Genomic DNA, 21,374 nt, shown 5'->3' on the forward strand with positions numbered 1-21,374 from the left:
GTAAGCATAATGCAGGATTGGTGTAAGCATGTTGGGTAATAACTTCCACGGGTTGTGTTCTCCACCCTCATAAGATACCAGGTGAGGCAGCCGTCTCTGGCACACTGCATAGGATTACCCAGGGCGGAATAGGTTACCCCTAGAAGAGAGGTCACAAAATGGGTGGTTGCGTGTATATACTTTACTTAGTGCCCGTGTAATGTATGTCGACACATACAGTATGTCGACACATACAGTATGTTCAATAAAAAAAAAAAAAACCCATCTAGAAAACTGAAACACTTCTTTCCCTTGTGTTTGTTTTAAGAAAGAAAATTAAGACATGCAAAAAAAAAAAAAAAAAAGGATTTTGGTACTGTATTTACTGTTAAATCAGTTTCTCCGATTCCATAGGAGACAGTAGAGCTCAAGACACTGCGTGGATGGGTGGAGCGGGCACTGGCACTTTATATTTAGAAGTGTTACTACTGTAACTCCTCCCTGTCTATCCCCCAGTAGCATTTAGTGAAACAGCCCGAAAGAAGACGAAGAACAGAGACAGATAATCGCACTAAGGAGAAGCAATCAACACAACAACCGGTCAACAGATCAAACTGAAAACAAGAAGGCGCAACACACTGCAACAGATGCACCATACACAACCAACAACAGTGGCAGGTAAAGCAGCGTCGGACGGATGCCAGTATCCCCTGTGGAATCAGAGAAACGTATTTATTTGTACATACCAAAATCCTATTTTTGCCCTTCATCAACAAGAGGACACTGGAACGCAAGACACGGGATGTCCCAAAGTTTTTCCCACAAATGGGAGAGTACTGAGGAACATGCAAAACCCTGTGGCCAAAACTGGAAGAAGAAGCTGCCAAAGTGTCAAAACTGTAAAATCGAACAACAGTGTGAACTGTAGACCAAGTGGCCACACAACAGTGCCTGACAAGGTCATCCAGATATGGGACAATAGTCACCCCCATGAACCTGAAATGAGCATCATCTTGGTGAAAACCATGGACACAGGTGACTGTCCACACAGCAGACCCAAGAACTGAAAATGAGACTCCCTGATGGAAAATTGGAGGAAACCCGGATGCTGCTCCTAGATTGGGATGTGCAGATAAGCAACTTTGATGTCCAGGGACTTAAAATCTGCAACCTTCAGTCCCGCTATCCCTAACAGGAGGGATTCCATTCTGAATGTTAAAAATAGAATTTTAATTACCTACTGGTAAATCATTTTCTCGTAGTCCATAAGGGATATTGGGGAGACTTAGTACAACGGGGTACAGACGGGGTCCAAAGGAGCCGGTGCACTTGAAATTTCTTAACTGGGTGTGCTAGCTCCTCCCCTCTATGCCTCCTCCCACAGGCAGTTATAGGTAATACAGTGCCAGAAGGAAAAAGGACATATATAAGAGAAGGAACATAAAACAAGGAGTAGTGAGATGTATTTACCAGCACACCACTAACATACAACCACCAGCAATGGCTGGTAACATTAACAGCAACAGCTGAACAGGTTACCACATAAAAGAGAACCTGCAAAAAAGTCAACGCACTGAGGCGGGCGCCCAATATCCCTTATGGACTACAAGAAAAGGATTTACCGGTAGGCATTTAAAATCCTATTTTCTCTAGCATCCATAAGGGATATTGAGGACACTTAGTACGATGGAACGTCCCAAAGCTTCCAGAACGGACGGGAACGTGCGGAGATTGCTGCAGCACTGCCTGCCCAAACTGGGTATCAAACTTGTAGAACTTAACAAAAGTGTTCTTACCTGACCAGGAAGCTGCTCGGCATAGTTGCAAGGCCGAGACTCCACGGGCAGCCACCCAGGAAGAGCCCACCAATCTTGCAGAGTGGATCTTCAGAGACTTAGGAACAGGTATGGCTGCCGACACATAGGCCTGTTGGATAGTAAGCCTAATCCAACGAGCGATGGACTGCTTCGAAGCAGGACAACCCTTTTTCTGCACATCATAGAGCACGAACAAGGAATCAGTCTTTCTGATCCGAGCCGTTCGCCTGACATAGACCTTCAAGCTCGCACAGCATCCAATGTCTCCAGAGGAGCATAAGCGCCAGAACTTGAGGGAACCAGGTTTATTCAAGTGGAACGCAGAGACTACCTTCGGCAGCAACTGCTGCCTAGTCCAGAGCTACGCTCTGTCCTCGTAAAAGACCAAGTATGGACTTTTACACGATAAGGCCCCCCAATTCTGAGACACACCTAGCAGAAGCTAGGGCCAGTAACATCACCGTCTTCCACGGGAGGTACTTGTCTTCTACTGTCGTCAGAGGTTCAACCCAGGAGGACTGTAGAAAATCCAATACCACATTCAAATCCCAGGGTGTCGTAGGCGGCACAAAAGGAGGTTGTATGTGGAGTACCCTTGCAAGAAGGTCTGAACTTCTGGCAATACTGCCAATTTCCTATGAAAGAAAATTGAGAGAGCTGAAATCTGGACCTTAATGGAACCCAGACGTAAGCCCTTATCCACACCAGCCTGCAGGAAACGTAAGAAACGTCCCAAGTGGAACTCTGCAAGCGTTCCTCGCACCAAAAGACACATCTTCTCCAGATATGATGATAGTGTTCTGATGTCACAGGTTTCCTGGCCAGAACCATGGTAGCAATAACCTTTTTGGAATGGCCCTTGTGAGCTAGGATGTTCAGCTCAACCTCCATGCCTACTAACGCAGTCGCCGCAAGTCCGGGTAGACGAACAGTCCCTGTTGAAGATCGCTTCTTAGTGGTAGAGGCCAAGGGTATTCGACGGACATGTACAGAAGATCCACGTACCATGCCCACCGAGGCAAATCCGTGAGCAATCAGAATTGCCTGGACTCCTTGATATCTGATTCGACTGAGCACCCATTGGAGCAACGGGTTCGGAGGAAACAAGTAGACCAGCCAGTAAGGCCAAGGCGACGTCAGTGAATCCACTGCCCTCGCCTGAGGGTCCCTGGTTCGTGAGCAATACCAGTGAAGCTTCTTGTTGAGTCGAGAAGCCATCATGTCTATCTGTGGACAGCCCCACCAGTGGTTGATCTGCTGGAACACCTGATGGTGGAGTCCACACTCCCCCGGGTGGAGATCGTGACGACTCAGGAAGTCCGCATCCCAGTTGTTCACACCCGGAATGAAGATTGCTGACATTGCTCGTGCATTTCTTTCCGCCCAGAGGAGTATCTTTGACACCTCTCGCATGCAGGCTCTGCTTTTTGTCCCTCCTTGCCAATTGATTTACGCCACCGTTGTGGCGTTGTCCGACTGAACTTGTGATCTGTGAGCAGAGGAGAGGCCTAAAGCAGAGCATTGTAGATCGCCCGAAGTTCCGAAATGTTGATCGGAAGGAGGGCTTCGTGGGCTGACCACCTGCCTTGGAACTGCGCCCCTTGGGTGACAGGTCCCCATCCTCGCATCCGTCGTGAGGAGGGTCCAATCCTGAATCCTGAAACTCCGGCCTTCCAGGAGATTGGTAGACTGCAGCCACCACAGGAGGGAACTCCTGGCCTGAGGTGACAGCCGAATCATCTGGTGAATCTGTAGATGTGATCCGGACCACTTGCTTAGGAAATCCAAATGAAATGTTCTGGCATGGAACCTCCCATATTGGATCGCCTCGTACGAGGCGACCATCTTCCACAACAATCTGATGCAAAGATGGATGAAGTACATCTCCTGAAGTGTTCTCGCTTTTTCCTCCGGGAGGAACACCTTCTGTGCCACAGTATCCAGAAATATCCCCAGGAACAGAGCCGCCGAGTTGGCTCCAGGTAGGACTTCTGTAGATTGAGAATCCACCCATGGTGTGACAAACGTTGGATAGTGTGGTCGATATGGAGCAATAAAAGCTACATGGATCTTGCTTTTATCATCGTTATCATTTATGATCATCGTTTATCATTTATGATCGTCCAGGTAAGGGACATCATTGACCCCCTTGACCCGGAGTTGGATCATCATCTACGCCATCACCTTTGTGAATATACTCGGAGCCGTGGACAGGACAAAGGGTAGTGCCTGGAACTGGTAGTGATCGTCAAGGAGGGCAAACCTCAGATAAGCCTGATGGGGTGGCCAAAAACGAGATTTATTGTAAGAACTTACCTTTGTTAAATCTCTTTCTGCGAGGTACACTGGGCTCCACAAGGATAGGCATTGGGTGTAGAGTAGGATCTTGATCGGAGGCACCAACAGGCTCAAAGCTTTGACTGTTCCCAGAATGCACAGCGCTGCCTCCTCTATAACCCCGCCTCCCTGCACAGGAGCTCAGTTTTTAGTTAACCAGCCCAATGCAGTAGCAGGAAGAGAGACAACGGTTAGTAGCCACATACACCACACTCTCACGACAGGAGAAGTGTCAGCAGCTAATACCATACCAACCCAAAGAAGCTAAGTGCGTCAGGGTGGGCGCCTTGTGGAGCCCAGTGTACCTCGCAGAAAGAGATTTAACAAAGGTAAGTTCTTACCATAAATCTCGTTTTCTGCTGCGGGGTACACTGGGCTCCACAAGGATAGATATTGAGGATGTCCTAAAGCAGTTCCTTATGGGAGGGGACGCACTGTAGCGGGCACAAGAACCCGGCGTCCAAAGGAAGCATCCTGGGAAGCGGCAGTATCGAAGGCATAGAACCTTATGAACGTGTTCACTGAGGACCACGTAGCCGCCTTGCACAATTGTTCAAGGGTCGCACCACGGCAGGCTGCCCAAGAAGGTCCAACAGACCGAGTAGAATGGGCCGTAATGTGAGCAGGAGCCGACAGACCAGCCCTCACATAAGCATGTGCAATCACAATTCTAATCCATGTGGCCAAAGTCTGCTTGTGAGCAGGCCAGCCCCGTTTGTGAAATCCAAACAGTACAAAGAGAGAATCAGATTTCCTAATGGAAGCAGTTGTCTTCACATAGATACGGAGAGCCCGTACCACATCCAAAGACTTCTTTTTGGGAGATAGATCAGGAGAAACAAGTGCCGGAACCACAATCTCCTGGTTAAGGTGGAACGAGGAAACCACCTTAGGTAAATATCCGGGACGAGTCCTAAGAACCGCCCGGTCACGGTGAAATATCAGATATGGGGAACTACAGGATAAGTCACCCAACTCAGATACTCTTCTAGCTGAAGCAAAAGCCAGCAGAAACACCACCTTAAGGGAAAGCCACTTAAGATCAGGTGAACCAAAAGGTTCAAACGGAGACTCTTGTAACGCCTCCAAAACCACCGACAAGTCCCAAGGAGCCACAAGCGGGACATAGGGAGGCTGGATACGCAACACACCCTGAGTAAAGGTATGCCCATCAGGTAAGGTCGCAATTTTTCTCTGAAACCACACCGACAAGGCAGAAATATGAACCTTGAGGGAGGCCAGACGTAGGCCTAAGTCCAGGCCCTGCTGAAGAAAAGCCAACAACTTGGCTATACTAAACTTGGAAGCGTCATAATCGTTACCAAAGTAAGAATGCCAGACCCTATAGTAAATCCAAGCCGAAGACGGTTTCCGGGCCCGCAACATTGTTTGAATGACCGCCTCAGAAAACCCTTTAGCCCTTAAGACGGAAGCTTCAAGAGCCACGCCGTCAAAGACAGCCGGGCTAGGTCCTGGTAGACACAAGGGCCCTGAACGAGGAGGTCTGGGCGTTGTGGCAGTAGAATTGAACACTCTGACGATAGGCCTTGCAGGTCTCAGAACCAGTGCAGTCTGGGCCACGCTGGAGCTATGAGAAGCAGAATTACTTTTTCTTGCTTGAACTTCCGAATTACCCTGGGCAGGAGTGACACCGGAGGGAACACGTACGGCAGCCGAAACCTCCACGGCACCGCCAGCGCATCCACGAATGCTGCTCGAGGATCCCTTGTCCTTGCTCCGAAGACCGGAACCTTGTGATTGTGTCGAGACGCCATCAGATCTACGTCCACTTTTCCACTAGGAGTTGAAATACTTCTGGATGGAGGTCCCACTCGCCGGCATGTACGTCCTGACGACTGAGAAAGTCCGCTTCCCAATTCAGGACTCCCGGAATGAAGAAGATTGCCGATATGGCCGGTAGATGGCGTTCCGCTCAATGTAGAATCCGTGAGACTTCCTTCACTGCCAGACGGCTTCGAGTGCCGCCTTGATGATTTATGTAAGCCACTGTGGTGGCCTTGTCCGACTGCCCTTGAACAGGACGGTTCTGAATTAAATGCTGGGCTAGGTTCAATGCATTGAAGACCGCCCGCAATTCCAGAATGTTGATTGAGAGGAGGGACTCCTCCTTGGTCCACCGACCCTGAAGGGAGTGTTGCTCCAGCACGGCGCCCCAACCTCTTAGACTGGCATCTGTCGTCAACAGGACCCAGTTGGATATCCAGAAGGGACGGCCCCTGCACAATTGTTGGTCCTGGAGCCACCAGAGCAGGGACAGACGGACCTCCGGAGTCAATGAGATCATTTGAGACCTGATCCGGTGAGGCAGGCCGTCCCACTTGGCTAGAATCAGCCTCTGGAGGGGGTGAGAATGGAATTGAGCATACTCCACCATGTTGAATGCTGATACCATGAGGCCCAGCACCTGCATCGCCGAATGTATCGACACTTGCGGACGAGAAAGGAAGCAACGAATCCTGTCCTGAACTTCAGGACTTTCTCCTGACACAACAACCACCTCTGGTTGTGAGTATCCAATAGCGCTCCCAGATGCACCATGCTCTAAACAGGGATCAGGGAGGATTTCTTCCAGTTGATGAGCCACCCGTGGGCTTGTAGAAACCGGACCGTCATATCCAGATGACGTAGGAGAAGTTCTGGGGAATTTGCCAGGATTAACAAGTCGTCCAGATATGTCAGTATCTTAACCCTTTACGGCGGAGTACCACCGTCAACACCGCCATAACTTTGGTGAAGACTCGCAGAGACGTTGTTAAATCAAAAGGTAACGCACGAAACTGGTAATGGAGGTTGCCAACAGCAAATCTCAGGTATTGCTGATGTGACGCTGCTATAGGAATATGCAGGTAAGCATCCTGTATGTCCAGGGAGAACATGTAGTCCCCAAGTTCCAAGGCCAGAACTATAGAGCGAAGGGTTTCCATACGGAACATGGAAACCTTCACAAACTTGTTCAAGGCCTTGAGGTTGAGAATGGGCCGGGAGGACCCATTCGGTTTCGGGACTAAAAACAGCGGAGAATAGTACCCCCGGCCCCTCTGAGCAAGAGGCACCTGTACTACGACTCCTGTATCCAGGAGGGTCTTTACCACCGAATGCAGAGTGTTTGCCTTTGTCTGGTCCAACGGGACGTCTGTCTGGCAAAATCGATGAGGGGGTCGGTTTTTGAAGGCTATGGCGTAACCTCGAGTGACAACTTCCCGTAGTATCTGAAGTGGCCTTCAACCATTTCTCGGTATACCCTAGAAGCCGGCCCCCCACCCTGGGATCCCCCAGGGGGAGGCCCGCCCCGTCATGCGGCAGGCTTATCGGCCTTGGAAGCTGGCTGACTGGCCGCCCAGGCACTTTTTGGCTTTGGCTTACCAGGTTTGGAAGTGCGGGCCTGCTTGTTGTACACCTGACCTTTTGCTTTACCTGAAGGACAAAAGGGGCGAAAGGAAGTACCTTTAGCCTTCGACACAGAAGGAGCGGTACTTGGCAGACAGGCAGTAGCCAAGTCAGCCACTATCTTATTTAAGTCCTCCCCAAACAGAATATCTCCCTTGAAAGGGAGTACCTCCAGGGTTTTTCTAGAGTCCAGATCCACAGACCAGGATCTCAGCCACAATATCCGGCGAGCCAGGACTGACGTAGTAGAGGCCTTGGCTACTAGGATACCGGCATCAGAAGCCACCTCTTTAATATAGCGAGAAACTGACAATATATGCCAAGCATTGTCTAGCATGGTCAGAAGAGATTTCAGCTTCTAACTCCAAGGCCCATGCTTCAATAGCCTCTGCAGCCCATGTTGCTACAATAGTGGGCCTTTGTGCAGCACCCGTGAGGGTGTAAATCGCTTTAAGACAACCCTCCACACGTTTATCCGTAGGCTCTTTTAGAGACGTGACGGTAGTGACAGGAAGAGCTGAGGAAACCACCATCCTAGCCACATGAGTCTACTGGAGGAGGCGTTTCCCAATTCTTAGACAGCTCTGGTGCGAGGGGATAGCGAGCCAGCATCTTTTTTTGAGGCACAAACTTTGTACCCGGGTTTTCCCAGGGTTACTGACGTATATCCACTAGGTGATCAGAGTGAGGTAAAACTTGTTTAACCACCTTCTGACGCTTGAACCTATCTGGTTTCTTAGGAAGGACGGATGGCTCAGGATCATCCGTAATCTGTAGAATTAACTTAATAGCCTCCAAAAGATCAGGAACATCCACATGTGAACTACCCTCCCCATCAGCAGTATCTGAGTCAGAACCTGTGGGGTCAGTGTAAGTGCCGTCTTCATCAGACGAGGTGTCAGCGACAGCAGTGGATTGTGAGGAGACAAGCGCTCGCTTAGAGGACCCCTTGGGCTTAGGCGAGCGATGGTCAGACTTTTTAGTAGTCAGGGACTGGTCAACTTCTTCAATTGAGCAGATAAATCGTCCGCCCATGGCGGGTTAGCTGCAGGGACCACATACGGTTGTAACGGCATTGGGGGTCCCATAGGGGGTGTTAGTTTATGAACTAGCGTATGTAGAAGCGTGGAAAAAGCGGCCCACGGTGGGTCATTATGTACCTCCGTTGCCACAGTCCCACTGGGGGGCAAGGAGCCCCCAGAACCAGAGCCCACAGCTGCTATATTCTCCTCATAGGGATCTGTGGCTTCAGCAACACCGGCAGTGTGTTCAGCCCCAGAACAGTTACCCTCAGAAGCAGACATGATATAACTTGCAGTATCAGGTAACACAGTACAATTGGCAGCAGCACAATACCTCTTACCCAAACCCCTGCGCAGTGTAGTCAGCACTAGCAGAGATAAAGGAGAGATATGGTGACTAAATCACAGAGAAAAATACGTATTAAAGTAGATCTTTGTGAAAATCCTATATCAATATAAAACCTGACGCACCAAACCCCCTCGGGTTATAGAATATAGGGATAGCAAGTTGAGTGAAAGACACGAAATGGACACCACTCAGCTATCTAATGCACACACAGATAGTCACAGTTTGTACAATGCAGAGGTTATTACTAACAATACTGCTGCACTGGACTAGCTTATATATATAGCTATATAGTCAATAGATATAACACTGCACAGTAAGAACTGGATGTATATCACAGGGTAATTGTACTAGAAAACCCTGACTAAATGCACTCTTTCTTAACTAGCACTGTCTAAAAAGGCAGGTAGAATACTTAAGTGTCATGTAAAGTCACAGCACTGACAACCAGGCGGCTTTACACAGGAGGATTTGCCCAAGCAGTCCCAGGAACAGTGAAGCTGAGAGATAATGGCGCCCAGACACTGACAGGGAGTGAGGGAGAGGACAGATATGCAGCTCCAGGGCGGGAACATTTGCGGGAAATGGCGCCCTAGGGCTGGGGGAGGGGCTTCAGGTCTAAGCCTTATCCCCCTGCTGGCAAAACCACCGGGTACTGTGGGCTACTGAAAATGGTTGAGAGAGAAAACCTGACCTGCACACATGCCCTGGTGATCTAGTGGGATCGCCTGTACTGCCACAGTGTCCACCGCCAGCGTGCGCGGCCCGCCTCCCACTGACCGTGCCGGATCGTGATAAAGACCGGGTCCCGCAAGCGGGACCCACTCACCACCTCCCGAAGCGCGGCCACGCGATCCCGGAGAGCCCCCGTCGTGTGTGCCTGACGTTAAGAAAACCGGAGCCTCCTGCTGTAGTTACCCAGCAACCAGGGCTCGGGAGTGTACAGCGCCGCTGGGGAGAGCTGGAGCTGCAGCAGTGAATGTCTTCTGACATTTACCACCACTGCTGCCCTTGTAGTCTTCACTTTTTTCTTCAAAAAAAGCTCTTCTTAGGGCTGCCTGGAGCAGCCCCTGTGTTATGTGCCTGCTTACTGCAGCACCAACTACAAAACTGAGCTCCTGTGCAGGGAGGCGGGGTTATAGAGGAGGCAGCGCTGTGCATTCTGGGAACAGTCAAAGCTTTGAGCCTGTTGGTGCCTCGGATCAAGATCCTACTCTACACCCAATGTCTATCCTTGTGGAGCCCAGTGTACACCGCAGCAGAAATGGAATATGAAGATAGACGTCCTTGATATCTAAGGAAACCAGGAATTCCTGTTCTTCCAGGCCCGCAAGCACTGCCCTCAGGGATTCCATTTTGAACTTGAAAACCTTTAGGTAAGGGTTCAAGGACTTTAGATTCAAAATGGGCCTTCCTGAGCCGTCCAGCTTCAGCACCACAAACAGGTTGGAGTAATAACCCCTGCCTCGTTGTGATATTGGTACTGGAACAATGACGTGGTACTGGAACAACTTTCGGATGGCCTGTTGCAACGTAACTTACGTATCCTCCAAAGCTGGCAGTCGAGCTCCCACCTCGAGATCTCCTCGGGGTGGGTGGGCACAGTCCTGCTGAGGACTTAGTGGAAGCAGAACTAGTGCTCTGTTCCTGAGAACCGGTGGTTGCAGGTCTTTTTGACTTACCTCTGGTGCCTCTATTCACATTGGAGGCACCTTTGGCCCTAGATCGAAATCTGTTAGACCGAAAGGACTGAACAGACGGCCCCGGGTAGGAACGCCTAGCCGGCGGGGCCCCAGAGGGGGGAAACATGGATTTCTCAGCAGTGACTTTGGAAATCAACGTATCCAACTCAAACCCAAAGAGCCAATCCCCAGAAAAGTGTAGGGATTCCAAAGTGCGCTTGGATGCTGCATCCGCTATCCACTGACACAATCACAAAGCTCTGCGCGTCGACACTGCCATGGCAGTTAATGGCATTAATATTGCCCATCTCCTTCAGCGAGTCACACAGGACACGTGCAGTGTTCTGAATGTGCTTCAGGAGAATTACCGTAGTGACCAGAGGCATATGCCCGGAGAGAAAAACAGCCCAGGATAAACAATATAGGACACCATCCAGACAACAGCGCCGGATAAGTCATACCCAATTTCTTTTTGTTGCACATTGTGGTGGAGGTTGGAGGAATCCTCCATTTTGTGGTATTAGACAAATTTGGCTGCATATTGTTAATTAATCGCACTTGGGTTAGCCTCACTTTCTCTTTTCTTTGATATTTAGTGCAGGATTGTGCTCACGCCAGCAGATCGGGACAGCCGGAGGGACAATAGACCAATAGGGCTCACCCCTGCATGAAGACATAGCGGTGGTTGCGCTCCCCCTTTGAACTGGGCTCCGCTATCTGCTAGCTCTGGTACCCGCCAGATTTAAAGATCATTGGGACTGCTGTTAGGGATAACGGGGGAACACCATATAACAGCGTACTGTGCTGCCTGACCGCTGCACTGGTTGAAGGCACTGCTAGCGTATAGGTAGTGTGCGACTGACTGATGACGCTATGGGACATCTGCAGCAGAAGACGCCAGAGCTCGAAGTGCAGCGATGTCAGCTAGCCATGTTGTGGCATTTAGCAACCGCAAAACCACCTTCCCTTTAAACAGGGGCGGTTGGGAAACTTACTTACTGAGCCAATCGGGATTGTAGGTACAGAGTCACAAACCTATATTTGGGCTATGGCGTGTCCCTCATGAGCAGCCATCAGGTGGACAGGGACCCGGACACCAGCCTCTGTAAGCAGCGGTGGGTCCCTCCGATGGCTTCCACGTAGCAGGCAAAGAGCTGCGGCATGCTATCTGCCTGTCCTCAAAGTTTAAATGGATTATAAAATGAAACCAACCCAGGATGACTGGTTCCATCGGGCACATTTCTAAAACTGAGCTACTGGGGGATAGAAAGGGGGAGTTAGTCAAACTTCTAAATTTGAAGTGCCAGCTCCACTCATTCACCTTTCTATACCCCAGTGTATTGAGCTCCAGTGTCCCCTGGTGGATGAAGAAAGCATAATATATGGGTGAAGCAAGCAGTGTCAGAGGTGTAATCTCTTCAGCTAATCACAAGCGTTCTATTAGTGGATCATCAGTGAATTTGCACCTGCCCCTAACTACCCCCAAATACAGTATAGTTTTCCGAGATGAAAAGGTGTCTGGTTGTCATTCTGTGCACGTACTCCACACACATTAGACCCCTTCAATCCCCCCACACCACTTTCTCCAGGAATCCAAATCAAGCAAGAATTCAGAGTAGCATATGCATGTGTCCATTCTAGGACATGTAGAGTGATTTCATGCAAGATGCGCCATGTTACCGTTCACTTTGTCAATCCCACAGAGTGCATGTTGTAGCAAATGAAGATGTGAATATTGAAATAACTTTTGCTTGCAGTATTCATAGGGGGAGATTCAAATGTTTGAAAAGTCAGTTGGGAGTCTGTTTTTTCCTACCTAATAGACAGGAAAAAACAGACACCCAACCGACTTTTCAAACATTTGAATCTCCCCCATAATGTTACACACTATTTCTGTCTATGATTTAGATGCTGGTAAAGATCAACATATGGGGTGTCAAACTTGCGGTCCCTACTACATCCTTTTGCGGCCCGCGGGCAGGGGTCCTTATGCAGCAGGGTTAACTCTGGATGGAACGAGTTAACAGTCTGCCTACGTCCACCCCCACACTGCATCCTCATCTGCTCCACTTGTCTGCACCGCCAACCTCATCCAGTCACGGCTGCTGCAGGAGACGAGGAGGCTGAGTTCTGGGTAGGTTTACCGCTACCTGCACCACAGACCAGTGCTCATATCAACAGACGGTCCACCCTACCTACAGAGATAGTGTCAGATCACATGTCTCCTGTGAGGAGTGAAGCCGACCTGCGAGGCAAAAGAGTGCCCATGTAGACGCTGAAGACTGAGTGTGAGTTTCACCCACAGAGATTTTTGCAGCTAATAAAAAGGTTAGCACTTCCTTCCAAAGTCCACACACTGTGTATGTTACCCTGCTTCCTCTCGGTGTGTGATTTCACGGCCTCTATTGCATTATCCAATGGAAAATTCACTGCTTTGTGCTACAAGAGGGGTTTTGCCTGACAAAGTGCACAGAATATCGCACATAGTTCAAGTATGTTGATGGGGAGGATAGACTCCGGACTGGACCATCTTCCATGAAAGGAGCGACTGTATGACTGCCCCCCATCCTCTGAGACTGGCATCTGTTGTGAGAAGGACCCAGTTCTGGATCAGGAATGGGCAACCCTAGTCTAGGTGAGAGTAGTGGAGACACCACAAAAGAGAGACACCTCTCTGGAGAGAATCACGGTCAGGAATCTGAGTCCTAGAGGGGAGCGGTTCCACTGCCGCAGAAGTTCCAGTTGTAGTAACTATGCATATTCCACCATGTCAAAGCAGGAGACCGTTTTGCCCAGAATTCACATACAAAAGTGTATCGAGACTCTGCACTGTTTGAGAATCTCCCTTACCAGAGACTAAAGCGAGTCCAGCTTGCCCCTGAGTGGAAGTCCCTCTGAACTTGTGAGTCCAAGAGAGCATGGAGATGAAGCATGGTCTGAGATGGGGCTAGACTGGACTTGCGCCAATTGATGAGCCAATCCTATAGCAAGTCCAGTGTCAGATGAAGATGATGTTGATTGTCCTTGAACTAGGCCATCAACAGAAGAGATAGTATGTAATGTAAAATTTTAATTCCCTGAAGGCAATGGCTGGCTGCCATCTCAGCAATGACTTTCGCAGTCATTCCTGACTGTGAAACAAAGAAATCCGATGATCTTCCCAAATGGAAATATGTAAGTAGGCATCTTGGATGTCCAGGGAGAGCATGTAATCCTGCATAATGGACCAGAGTGACTCCATCCTGAACCTGGGGACCCTTATAATCAGGTTTAGCTGCTGGAGGTTGGGGATGGAGCGGAAAGAACCACCTGGCTTTTTGAATAGTACCTGTACCTCTTTGAGGAAGCAGAACTGGGTTTATCACTTCCGCTATCAGAAGGGACTGATGGAATTGCAGAGTGGCAGCCTTGCCGGCGTGGACTGGAAGACCTGTGGTAATGAACTGTACCGGGGAACAAACCCGAAAAGTGAGGGCGTACCCCTGGGATACGATGTCCCTTACCCAAGAGTCTGTTGTCGTATTCAGCCACACTTCAGCAAAGCAGATGAGATGACCGCCCACCTGTTGAGGTCCCAGATGGGGACTGACCCTGCCATGCTGCAGATTTGTCTGCTTGCATGGGGCCCTGGCAGCAACACGACAAGGATGGTCGGCATTTGGATTTGGAGTTCTTATCAGAAGAAGTGTGAACTCTGGCAGAAGACTGCCTTCTTGCTTTGTTCTGTGGGTAAAAGGAAAACCGTTTAAATTTGGAGCCTCTGAGTGTAGGAAGCGTGTTTTAGAAACTGCTACTGCAGCAACAATTTTGTCCAGCTCAGAACCAAAGAGGACATCTCCTGAGAATGGAAGGGCCTTCCAAAACCATTCTGGACTCACTACCAGCATGCCAAGAGCGACGCCAAAATGCTTTTCTAGCCACCACCGAAGAAGAGGAGATCTAAGAATAGATAGTGCCAGAATCAAGGTCTGCTTCGCCCAGATATGAGGAAGCCTCGCTGTTGAGATCCACCAAGAACAGGAGTTCAGAACGACTGGCTCTAGACATGAGGCCCTCCTCCAAGTCTGCTCGGCTGCCTATGATTTTGGATAGCCACACCAAGGCAAGGGCCAGGTGAACAGAAGCACCAGCAATTGGCGAACACAGACTTTAGGAACTGTTCTAACTGACCGTCAGTGGGGTTCTTTAGGGATGACATGTTAGGTACGAGCAGAGTGGCAGATTTTACCAATCGTGCAATGTGCGCATTAGGGTGGTTGCAAGAAATCGATGTCCGAATTTCTTTGACGGGAACCCCTAAAAAGTTGCCAATTGGTGTACAAATTAGATTTTCAATGTTTCAGCTACATCGGATAACGTTAAGAACTGCCTCATCCGCTCTAAAGTATTAAAAAAATAAGAATTTACTTACCGGTAATTCTATTTCTCGTAGTCCGTAGTGAATGCTGGGGACTCCGTAAGGACCATGGGGAATAGCGGGCTCCGCAGGAGACTGGGCACTCTAAAGAAAGATTTAGTACTATCTGGTGTGCACTGGCTCCTCCCTCTATGCCCCTCCTCCAGACCTCAGTTAAGGAAACTGTGCCCGGAAGAGCTGACATTACAAGGAAAGGATTTTGAAATCCCGGGTAAGACTCATACCAGCCACACCAATCACACCGTATAACTTGTGATAAACTTACCCAGTTAACAGTATGAATAACCAACAGAGCATCAACCAATGGATGCCAACATAACATAACCCTTTATTAAGCAATAACTATATACACGTATTGCAGAAAGTCCGCACTTGGGATGGGCGCCCAGCATCCACTACGGACTACGAGAAATAGAATTACCGGTAAGTAAATTCTTATTTTCTCTAACGTCCTAGTGGATGCTGGGGACTCCGTAAGGACCATGGGGATTATACCAAAGCTCCCAAACGGGCGGGAGAGTGCGGATGACTGCAGCACCGAATGGGCAAACACCAAGTCCTCCTCAGCTAGGGTATCAAACTTGTAGAAGTTTGCAAATGTGTTTGAACCCGACCAAGTAGCAGCTCGGCAAAGCTGTAATGCCGAGACCCTTCGGGCAGCCGCCCAAGAAGAGCCCACCTTCCTTGTGGAATGGGCTTTTACTGATTTTGGCTGTGGCAATCCAGCCGCAGAATGAGCCTGCTGAATCGTGTTACAGATCCAGCGAGCAATGGTTTGCTTTGAAGCAGGAGCACCCAGCTTGTTGGATGCATACAGGATAAACAGCGAGTCAGTCTTCCTGACTCCAGCCGTCCTGGCAACATAGATCTTCAAAGCCCTGACTACATCAAGCAACTTGGAATCCTCCAAGTCACGAGTAGCCGCAGGCACCACAATGGGTTGGTTCAGATGAAAAGATGACACCACCTTTGGCAGAAACTGCGGACGAGTTCGCAATTCTGCCCTGTCCATATGGAAAACCAGATAGGGACTTTTACATGACAAAGCCGCCAATTCTGACACACGCCTAGCTGAGGCTAGGGCCAACAGCATGACCACTTTCCACGTGAAATACTTTAGCTCCACCGTCTTAAGTGGCTCAAACCAGTGGGATTTCAGGAAAGCCAAGATCACGTTAAGATCCCAAGGTGCCACTGGTGGCACAAAAGGAGGTTGAATATGCAGCACTCCCTTAACAAACGTCTGAACCTCAGGCAGTGAAGCCAGTTCTTTTTGAAAGAAAATGGATAGGGCCGAAATCTGGACCTTTATGGACCCTAATTTCAGGCCCATAGTCACACCTGACTGTAGGAAGTGAAGGAAACGGCCCAGCTGGAATTCCTCAGTAGGGGCATTCCTGGCCTCACACCAAGCAACATATTTTCGCCATATACGCTGATAATGTTTTGCTGTCACGTCCTTCCTAGCCTTTATCAGCGTAGGAATAACTGCTTCCGGAATGCCCTTTTCTGCTAGGATCCGGTGTTCGACCGCCGTGCCGTCAAACGCAGCCGCGGTAAGTCTTGTAACAGACAGGGCCCTTGTTGTAACAGGTCCTGTCTGAGAGGCAGAGGCCATGGGTCCTCTGTGAGCATTTCTTGCAATTCCGGGTACCAAGTCCTTCTTGGCCAATCCGGAACAATGAGTATTGTTCTCACTCCTCTTTTTCTTACAATTCTCAGCACCTTTGGTATGAGAGGAAGAGGAGGAAACACGTAGACCGACTGGAACACCCACGGTGTTACTAGTGCGTCCACAGCTATCGCCTGAGGGTCCCTTGACCTAGCGCAATATCTTTTTAGCTTTTTGTTGAGACGGGACGCCATCATGTCCACCTGTGGCAGTTCCCATCGATTTGCAATCTGCGTGAAGACTTCTTAATGAAGTCCCCACTCTCCCGGGTGGAGGTCGTGTCTGCTGAGGAAGTCTGCTTCCCAGTTGTCCACTCCCGGAATAAACACTGCTGACAGTGCTAGTACGCGATTCTCCGCCCACCAAAGAATCCTGGTGGCTTCTGCCATTGCCACCCTGCTTCTTGTGCCGCCCTGGCGGTTTACATGGGCCACTGCCGTGATGTTGTCTGACTGAATCAGCACTGGTTGGTTTCGAAGCAGAGGCTCCGCTTGACTCAGGGCGTTGTATATGGCCCTTAGTTCCAGGATATTGATGTGCAGACAAGTCTCCTGACTTGACCACAACCCATGGAAGTTTCTTCCTTGAGTGACTGCCCCCCACCCTCGGAGGCTTGCATCCGTGGTCACCAGGACCCAGTCCTGTATGCCGAATCTGCGGCCCTCGAGGAGGTGAGCACCTTGTAGCCACCACAGAAGAGACACCCTGGCCCTGGGGGACAGGGTGATCATCCGATGCATCTGAAGATGCGATCCGGACCACTTGTCCAGCAGATCCCACTGAAAGATCCTCGCATGGAACCTGCCGAAGTGAATGGCTTCGTATGACGCCACCATCTTTCCCAGGACTCGCGTGCAGCGGTGCACCGACACCTGTTTTGGCTGTAGGAGGTCTCTGACCAGAGTCACGAGCTCCTGAGCCTTCTCCTCCGGGAGAAACACCTTCTTCTGGTCTGTGTCCAGAATCATGCCCAGGAAGGGCAGACGCGTCGCAGGAATCAGCTGCGACTTTGGAATGTTCAGAATCCAGCCGTGCTGACGCAACACTTCCTGAGAGTGTGCTACGCTGATCAGCAACTGCTCCCTGGACCTCGCCTTTATGAGGAGATCGTCCAAGTATGGGATAATTGTAACCCCTTGCTTCCGAAGGAGCACCATCATTTCCGCCATCACTTTGGTAAAAACTCTCGGTGCCGTGGACAGGCCAAACGGCAACGTCTGGAATTGGTAATGACAGTCCCGTACCACAAACCTGAGGTACTCCTGATGAGGCGGATAAATGGGGACGTGCAAGTAAGCATCCTTGATGTCCAGAGACACCATAAAATCCCCTTCCTCCAGGCTTGCAATGACCGTTCTGAGCGATTACATTTTGAACTTGAATTTCTTCAGATAAATGTTCAGGGATTTTAAATTTAAAATGGGTCTGACCGAACCGTCCGGTTTCAGTACCACAAACATAGTGGAATAGTAGCCCCTTCCCCTTTGAAGGGGGGGGACCTCTACCACCACCTGCTGGAGAAAAAGTTTGTGAATTGCCTCCAACACTACCTCCCTTTCCATGGGGGAAGTTGGTAAGGCCGATTTTAGGTAACGTTGAGGGGGCATCACCTCGAATTCCAGCCTGTATCCCGGAGACACAATTTGTATAGCCCAAGGATCCACCTGTGAGCGAACCCACTGGTGGCTGAAAAGTCGGAGATGCGCCCCCACGGCTCCGCCTGTGGAGCCCCAGCGTCATGCGGTGGATTTAGTAGAAGCCGGGGAAGACTTTTGTTCCTGGGAACTAACTGCCTGGTGCAGCTTTTTTCCTCTACCCCTGCCTCTGGCAAGAAAGGACGCACCACTGACCTTCTTGCTCCTCTGAGAACGAAAGGACTGCATTTGGTAATACGGTGCTTTCTTAGGTTGTGGAGGGACATAAGGCAAGAAATTTGACTTCCCAGCCGTAGCTGTGGAAACTAGGTCCGAGAGACCGTCCCCAAACAATTCCTCACCCTTATAAGGTAAAACCTCCATGTGTTTTTTAGAGTCGGTATCCCCTGTCCATTGCCGAGTCCATAAGACCCTTCTGGCAGAAATGGACATTGCGTTAACTCTAGAGCCCAGCAGGCAAATGTCCCTCTGGGCATCCTGCATATATAGGACCGCGTCCTTGATATGTGCCAGGGTCAGTAGAACAGTGTCCCTGTCCAGGGTATCTAACTCCTCAGACAGAGAATCCGTCCATGCAGCTACCGCACTACACATCCAGGCCGAAGCAATTGCTGGCCTCAGCAGTGTGCCAGAATGTGTATAAACCGACTTCAGGATAGCTTCCTGCTTTCTATCCGCAGGATCCTTTAGGGCGGCCGTATCCGGAGACGGCAGGGCCACCTTCTTGGACAAGCGTGTCAACGCCTTGTCTACCCTAGGGGAGGATTCCCAGCGTAACCTGTCCGTTGGCGGGAAAGGATACGCCATAAGTAATCTCTTGGAAACTATCACCTTCCTGTCAGGGGAATCCCACGCTTTTTCACATAATTCATTTAATTCATGTGAAGGGGGAAAAGTCACTTCATGCTTTTTCTCCCCATACATATAAATCCTCTTGTCAGGGACAGGATTTTCCTCAGAAATGTGTAATACATCCTTCATTGCTACAATCATGTAGCGGATGGCTTTAGTAATTTTAGGCTGCAACTTTGCCTCATCGTCATCGACACTGGAGTCAGATTCCGTGTCGACATCTGTGTCAACTATCTGGGATAGTGTGCGCTTTTGAGACCCTGACGGCCTCTGCACTATAGGATCAGGCATGGGTTGAGACCCTGACTGTCCCCCGGTTACAGTTTTATCCAATCTGTTATGCAAGGAGTTTACATTATCATTTAACACCTTCCACATATCCATCCAATCAGGTGTCGGCACCGTCGGCGGCGACACCACACTCAGCTGCACTTGTTCTGCCTCCACGTATCCTTCCTCATCAAACATGTCGACACAGGTTTCGTACCGACACACCGCACAAACACAGGGAATGCTCTGACTGAGGACAGGACCCCACAAAGGCTTTTGGTGAGACAGAAAGAGAGTATGCCAGCACACACCCCAGCGCTATATAACCCAGGGATTACACTGTACCTTAGTGTTTACCCTGTAGTAGCTGCTGTTAATAATAAGATTTTACTCACCGGTAAATCTATTTCTCGTAGTCCGTAGTGGATGCTGGGAACTCCGTAAGGACCATGGGGAATAGCGGCTCCGCAGGAGACTGGGCACAACTAAAAGAAAGCTTTTAGACTACCTGGTGTGCACTGGCTCCTCCCACTATGACCCTCCTCCAAGCCTCAGTTAGGATACTGTGCCCGGAAGAGCTGACACAATAAGGAAGGATTTTGAATCCAGGGTAAGACTCATACCAGCCACACCAATCACACCGTATAACTTGTGATACTATACCCAGTTAACAGTATGAAATATAACAATAACCCTTAGTTAGGCAATAACTACATACAAGTATTGCAGACAATCCGCACTTGGGATGGGCGCCCAGCATCCACTACGGACTACGAGAAATAGATTTACCGGTGAGTAAAATCTTATCACCTCTGACGTCCTAGTGGATGCTGGGAACTCCGTAAAAACCATGGGGATTATACCAAAGCTCCCAAACGGGCGGGGAGAGTGCGGATGACTCTGCAGCACCGAATGAGAGAACTCTAGGTCCTCCTCAGCCAGGGTATCAAATTTGTAGAATTTAGCAAACGTGTTTGCCCCTGACCAAGTTGCAGCTCGGCAAAGTTGTAAAGCCGAGACCCCTCGGGCAGCCGCCCAAGATGAGCCCACTTTCCTCGTGGAATGGGCTTTTACTGATTTAGGATGCGGCAATCCAGCCGCAGAATGCTCCAGCTGAATTGTGCTACAAATTCAGCGAGCAATAGTCTGCTTAGAAGCAGGAGCACCTATTTTGTTGGGTGCCTACAGGATAAAAAGCGAGTCAGTTTTCCTGACTCCAGCCGTCCTGGAAATATAAATTTTTAAGGCCCTGACTACGTCCAGTAACTTGGAATCTTCCAAGTCCCTAGTAGCCGCAGGCACTACAATAGGTTGGTTCAAGTGAAAAGCTGATACCACCTTAGGGAGAAACTGGGGACGAGTCCTCAATTCTGCCCTATCCATATGGAAAATCAGATAAGGGCTTTTACACGACAAAGCCACCAATTCTGACACACGCCTGGCCGAAGCCAAGGCCAATAACATGACCACTTTCCACGTGAGATATTTCAAATCCACAGTTTTAAGTGGCTCAAACCAATGTGATTTTAGGAAACTCAACACCACGTTGAGATCCCAAGGTGCCACAGGAGGCACAAAATAAGAATTTACTTACCGATAATTCTATTTCTCGGAGTCCGTAGTGGATGCTGGGGTTCCTGAAAGGACCATGGGGAATAGCGGCTCCGCAGGAGACAGGGCACAAAAGTAAAGCTTTCCGATCAGGTGGTGTGCACTGGCTCCTCCCCCTATGACCCTCCTCCAAGCCAGTTAGGTACTGTGCCCGGACGAGCGTACACAATAAGGGAGGAATTTTGAATCCCGGGTAAGACTCATACCAGCCACACCAATCACACCGTACAACTTGTGATCAAAACCAGTTAACAGTATGATAACAGAGGAGCCTCTGAAAGATGGCTTCTTAACAATAACCCGAAT

General features: G+C 49.6%; 1 protein-coding gene across 6 annotated transcripts in view; it reads right to left on the minus strand.

Moving 5' to 3' along the window:
• TDRD9 (tudor domain containing 9) overlaps positions 1 to 21,374 on the minus strand; it is a 561,182-nt gene that overhangs the window by 121,787 nt on the left and 418,021 nt on the right. The gene's annotated exons all lie outside the window — the stretch shown is intronic.

This window comes from Pseudophryne corroboree, chromosome 12, assembly GCF_028390025.1.
Source record: "Pseudophryne corroboree isolate aPseCor3 chromosome 12, aPseCor3.hap2, whole genome shotgun sequence".
In the NCBI taxonomy this organism is placed as follows: Eukaryota; Metazoa; Chordata; class Amphibia; order Anura; family Myobatrachidae; genus Pseudophryne; species Pseudophryne corroboree.